Below are 6956 nucleotides of genomic sequence, written 5' to 3' on the forward strand. Positions count from 1 at the left end.
CAGAGTATAAAAATTGTGAAATGAAGGTGGGAGCATGTTATTTACGTACTTAAACATAAGTAGTAAACTTTGAAAAGTATTAGTGTCAAATACTGTTAGAGTCTTTAGTTTATGGAATAATGGATTTGTGTGTGATAAATATTGGGAATCAGTACAGATTCGAATTGCTTTTTTCTGTAATAAGTATATTGTATTAATTTTAGTTTTTGCACATGTTGCCCAAACTATGTTGCAATATGATATATAAGGCAATATTAATGAATTGTAGAGTATGACAAGAGTTGTATGTGGAATTATGTTTTTCATTTTGTAAAGTATACCAACGTTTCTAGAAATACTAGTAGTTATACAACGTACATGTTCATTCCAATTTAAATTTTCATCTATTGTGACACCTAAAAACTTTGTTTCTCTTTTCCTTTTGAGAGGATTATTGTCTATGTTTATATTGTAAGGAAATTCGTTATCATGTGAGTGTGTATGCTTGAAATATATAAAGTTTGTTTTATCTATATTGAGTGAAAGCTTATTACACTTAAACCACAAAGATAGTTTTGGTAATTCACGGTTAATTATATCTACTAAAGTTTCTAAGCTATTATGTGAACAAAAAATGTTGGTGTCATCTGCAAATAATACAAATGATAATAAAGGTGTTACAGAAGTCAAATCATTGATATATATTAAAAAAAGTAAGGGGCCTAGGATTGATCCTTGTGGAACTCCGCATTGTATTAACTGAAAATCAGAAGGAATATTATTGTGAATTACATATTGTTTTCTATTGGACAAATAACTCTTAAACCAAGATAGTGTAATTCCGCGAATTCCAAAATTTTCAAGTTTTTTAAGTAATATCTGGTGGTCAAGAGTGTCAAAGGCTTTGCTTAAGTCCATGAATACGCCTATTATATGTTCTTTTTTTGCCATTGCATTTGTAATTTTATCGTATATTTGTATTAACGCCTGATCAGTCGAATGTCCTTTCCTGAATCCATATTGGTTAGAATTTAGAAAATGAAAAGTATCTAGAAACTTATAAAGTCTATTGTAAATAATCTTCTCTAATATTTTTGAAATGCTGGGAAGAATAGAAATAGGCCTGTAATTTGTTATTTCATGCGGATTGTCTTTTTTTAAAACAGGATTTACCTTTGCAATTTTTAGGGAATCAGGACATATTCCGGTGCTAATCGACAGATTAAAAATATGACACAAAGGAGAGGCAATATAGTGTATGATCTGCTTAAGAAGGAAAGTACTAATTCTATCAATTCCCTGTGATTTGCTTGATTTGAGATTTTTTGTTATTTCAATTAATTCCTGAACATTTGTTGGGTTAAAGAATAAAGAAGAGTTAATGGGTGTGGGAAGAAATTTTCCAAAATTTTCATCAGTTCTGTCAAGTTTGTTTGCCAATGAGGGTCCTAAGTTAACAAAAAAGGAATTAAAGGTATCAGCTACATCTTCTGAATTTATCGCAACATCATGAGCTGTGAAATTATCTTTGGGTAATATTTTGGGTTTCTTGCCAATCAAATCATTTATAATCTCCCATGTTGCTTTCATGTTTGATTTGACTTTGTAAAGCTTCTCGGAATAAAATAATTTGCGAGAAGCTCGAATTGTATTGGTTAGTCTATTTCTATAAGTTTTGTATTTATTTTTGTTTTGAATAGAAGGGTTCTTTAAAAATGCCTTGTAAAGTTTATTACGGGTACGTATGGATCTTAAAATTGCTTTAGAAATCCATGGCATTTTTGCCTTCTTTCTTTTGACCAGTGGTATCAGAGGAAAATTTTTCTCGTAAAATGTCTGCAATTTATTGTTAAAATTTGTGTATGCAATGTTTGAATTAGACTCATGAAATACATCCAACCATTCTTCAATAGCAAGATCCCTTTTAAACGATTCAATGTTATTTTGAGATTCTTTTCTATACATTGTCGATTTGAGTATATTTTCTTTTGGAATATCATTATCGCAAAATGAAAAAACCGGCAAATGATCCGATATATCAGATATTAACAATCCGCTGGTAATATCTCTGTTTAATATATTTGAAAAAATGTTGTCGATAAGTGTTGATGAATGGCTATCAATTCTAGTCGGTTTATCTATATGGGGATAATAGCCAAATGAATGCATTGTGTGTAGGAATAAATCATGTTCATTATTTTGGGATAACAGGTTGATGTTAAAATCACCCATTAAATATATTTGTTTCTCTTCTTTTCTAATAGTATGAAGGCACGTTTCAAGGTCTTCACAAAATAAATTTACTTTATCATGAGGGGGTCTATAAATCAATCCAATAATTATATTTTTGCTTTTTGGCTTCGTGATTTCTATGAATAAAGTTTCACTCTGTTTTAATGATATTTCTTTCCTTACTTTGAATTGTAAATGTTCACTGATGTAAAATGCTACACCTCCTCCTCTTTGATCTTCCCGGTCACGCCTAATGAGATTATAGTTTTCCAAACTGAATATGTTAGGTGAAGTATTGTGAAGCCATGTTTCCGTGACACCAATAATGGAAAATTTGAAATTGTTTAAAGTGAAAAGTAATGATTCCAATGACTCAAAATTTTTGTTCAAACTACGAGCATTAATATGAAGCAAACTAAATTTATGTTCCATGTCTCTAAATCTAGAAGTAAAATCTTCGGTTGAGTAATAGTTATTATCAGATGATATATTGTTTGTATTGAAAATAGAAAAAATGTCCATGTCATTACTCAGGAGGATAATTTGATATTACCAAAAACTTAAGATTATTGGTATGATATGTGATTTGTGTGTAAATTTTCTGTGTCATAACAGCAAGATGGTGGTAGTAATGGTCGTGATGAGATGAAGAGAGGATGAAGTTGAAAAAAACTAATAAAGGATGAATGTGAAATCGAATTTGCTGTTGGTGATTATGATGATGATGATGATGATGATGATGAAAATGATGGCAATGATGATGGAGGTGATGATTGGAGAATTGTAATCCTACAACCAGAACCTGATAATGAATATTCATAATCGAAATGTAATGAACACTCTCATTTCTGAGTGTCTCAGCCATGATTTGTATGCGAAGGAACCTTTTAAACACGAAGTATCAGTGGCACTGTAATAATAAACATACAAAATAAAGGTTTCGATCCTATCGAATAAAAATATACATTTATATATATATTGATATAATTGGTCATCGACATCACGAAGTGTCTCAGAGGTCAGAGTCAATACAGAATCAAAGAATAATTTTAATTTGTTAATTTCTAATGAGATGTCAATTGTTGAATATCTCGTAAAATTTCAGTCTTTTATTTTTCTTGATCGATCACTTGTGTTGGTATTCAAAATAAAAAAAGTAAATTCTAAAAGCTAGAAATTAAACACAAGTTTCTCAAAATTGGTTCATGACCTCTGAAAACATAAGGATGGTTCGTGAAAAGGATGATAAATTAGCACATAATGTCATGTACAACCAAAGGGTGGTGCCATAATGGATATACTGCATGCGTGCTGGTATAATCACATAATGCATGGTTGCATAGGGCCTATACACATAATGGCTGCATACAGGTTGATTCAGCAAAAGCTGGTGGATGTAAGAAAGGGAAAATTTCACAATGTCCAATAAATTTGCTACTATTGTCAATAAATGTCTGGACGATCAAATGATTATTATAAAAACTGCCCTGACCTGGCAACGGGTAATACATGGACAACGTGATGAGTTTATTCACCGATTAATAACAATGGAACACCCCGTCACGTTACATGGCCACCGAGATAACAAGAAACATGTATAAAGGTACGGTCCAGTAAACCGCCATAGGCACAGTTGATATTATCCGGGGACAAAGCAATGAGGTGTCCCTAAACTCACTCATATAGTGAATTGCAGCAATCAGGAAGTTGATTACATAAAACATTTTTTTTTTTTTTTTTTTGGTATTTCCCTTCCCTTTGTTTATCGATTTAGTCTAATTTTTCACTTGAGGCGCCAAAAACAAGATAAAATAAAATGTAACAATTCGAGCCTTCCAATTTAGAGTTCACTTTTCCCGTAAAAGATTGATATCAGCTCACGGTGAATAAACTACATCCGCGTGTGCACCTTCACATTCTAGTTCTACAGCAATAAAAAAAAAATAAAAAAACGAGATCCACAAAATACATCCACATGTCTTCATATTAGAGTCTCACAATATATGATGAAATATGAAGTATACTAATGGTAGTCACTTCTTTAACAATTTCTGCAGAAATTTCGCATCTCCAGTATGAAAAAAAGAAAGATTCACATAGAGCTAGATTTAGCGTACACTTTCACAACTAGCTAAATGAATCTCATGATATATTGAAATTGAAATTTAATTGTGGTGTTTACAAAGACAATATAACATATTCAATATTTTCCTTCTAGATAATCTAGAAATTATCGCATTTAACGGAAGCTCTATAAAGACTTACAGGTAGTTGTTTTCCCTCGAACAAAACACAATCATATTTTGTTGATTGAATCTAATAATGTATATTGAAAACATAATTTGTATATTGAGGATAATCTTATATGTTTAATAAAAAATATCTGCAGAAAATGACAAATTTCAAATATTAGATCCACATAGAATTAGATATGTTTGGATAAAATATTACCTCATATCTTCACATTTGGCAAATGCAACTCACTGTATATATGGTTTGTATACTAATGATAGTTCAATGTTTAACAACTTTTGCAGAAATTGTCGGATCACATATAAATAAAAGATTTAACTGGAGCTAGATATATTTGATACAAAAAATGACATATTTATTTTTTAGTTATGATTGAAAAAAAGTGTCTACAGAGTCGTTACATTCCAAGTAAAAGATTGATAATGAATCGAATGTATTTTAATAAACTGCAACCGCGTGTAAACATTCACATCTATGAGTCTCACGATATATTGTAAATTATTCAGATTTGGTTGTTTACAAAAATAATTTATTTAATAATTTCCTCGAACAAAACACAACCAAATATTTTCAACTTTTGGCTGAATGGATCTGATAATATATAGTGAGATATGATTTATATACTAATGATAATCTTATGCTTTGATGACAATATCTGCAGTAATTGTCACATTTGAAACAGAAGTTCCACATTGAATTAGATGTATTTTAGGATTATATATATTTCACATTTAGTGAAGGATTTATATACTTATAATAGTCTTGTGTTTAACATCTGCATAAATCGTCACTATTCAAGTTAAAGATAGATCCCGACTCGGATGTATTTGAGCAAGCTATACAACCGCGTGCAAATTCATATGTAGTTAGATGAAATACACACTGTATCTTCAATTCATTCAAATTGATTTGTTTACAAAATGTTTTTTCTCCATATTCTTCCATTATACTATCTATATGAATTGTGACATTTATAGTTTTTCTTTTCCCCAAACAACAAAACCACATAATATCAGCACATCTGGCTGAATGGATATCATAAGTGCATAGTAAGGTATGAAGATAATATTATGTTTAGCAATCTCTGTAGAAATTGACAGATTTCAAATAAAAGATTCACATACTAGTACAAGTCCTCACATTTTGGCGAATGCATCTCACAATATATATTTTTTGTTTACTAATCATTGCAGAGATTTTTTTTTATTTGCTATAGGTGAAGGACTTATGAAGATTTGGATGTTGTTGTTTTGGTTTGTTTGGGGGATAAATTACAACCTTTACATTATAGCTGTATGAATATTAAAATGTGTTTCGTTTACTAAACGATTTTGAAACAATGTTTATGTCAAAATATGGATTATACACTACCAGGCCTATAAGAATTCGATATAACAGATATTTGGTAGAGACACTAACACAAGGTTAGCTTCTTGTAAGCAATTCAAACAGCATACACCTGTGTATAAAGTCTGTAGGCCTATGACCGTGTTGGTGAGCTTTGATCCAACTAAGGCGTTTTGATTTTTACATAGGATATGAGTTACTAGAATTTGAAGAACATTCCGGAAAAATTGTTTGTGCTTTTCATTATATTATTATTTTAAGACAACTTTGCTCTAGTATTAGGTCAACAAGAATAATCGTGGGTTCTTACTCTTTTATTCTTGGTAACGCTTCCATTCTCTTGATTCTTTTGATTTGGTGTACAGGATAACTTTTGTGCCGGCAACAACTATTTTGGTTGAAAGGTTGTCTTCTTTCCTGAATTTGTACGCTTTTGCAGCCAGAATTCCTCTCTCAGCTTTCAACACTGGGGGTAAGTCGGTGCGAACACTGATTCTTGCTTTGCTGGGTTGCTCATTTCCTGGACGTTGTGGCCTCCTTTCAAATGCAGATAGCAACCGATTCCTTTGGGCCATGTAAACAAACTTGGCGATGATAGGCTCTGGTGCGTTGGTGTTGGTTGCTCTACGAGTTGATGGGAGACGGTGAGCATTGATCAAGGCTACGGACTGTGCTTCCTCGTCACTCAAACCAAGCGAAATAAATACATCACGAAGAACATTCATAACATTTTCATTTTCTTTTCTTTCCAACCCATAAAACAAGAGATTTGATTTCCTTTGATATATTTCGGATAGTAGTAGCTTTTCCTTTAGAGAGTCGATCTCATCTTGTAACTTGTTTTCCAATTGAGGCAGTTTTTCTTTCTCCAGATTCAGCATTCGTACCGAATTATCCTCAGCAGCCGCTTCTAGATCCGATACTTTTTTCTTTATTGAAGACAGGTCTGTGTGAATGATATCAAGTTTAGCACATACCCGACTAGAGAACTCGGAGAATGATTTTTGAAGATCCGCGATCGATGCCTCCATAGCTGGCATGTTGTCGGCATTCATGTGCTTACGTGGCGCCGTTGGGTCTACCTGAAGTGGGCGTTGGCTCGATGCACTAGCACGCGCACTGGTATTGGTATTGCGTTGATGTTG

This window comes from Lytechinus pictus, chromosome 2 (genome assembly GCF_037042905.1).
Source record: "Lytechinus pictus isolate F3 Inbred chromosome 2, Lp3.0, whole genome shotgun sequence".
Classification (NCBI taxonomy): domain Eukaryota; kingdom Metazoa; phylum Echinodermata; class Echinoidea; order Temnopleuroida; family Toxopneustidae; genus Lytechinus; species Lytechinus pictus.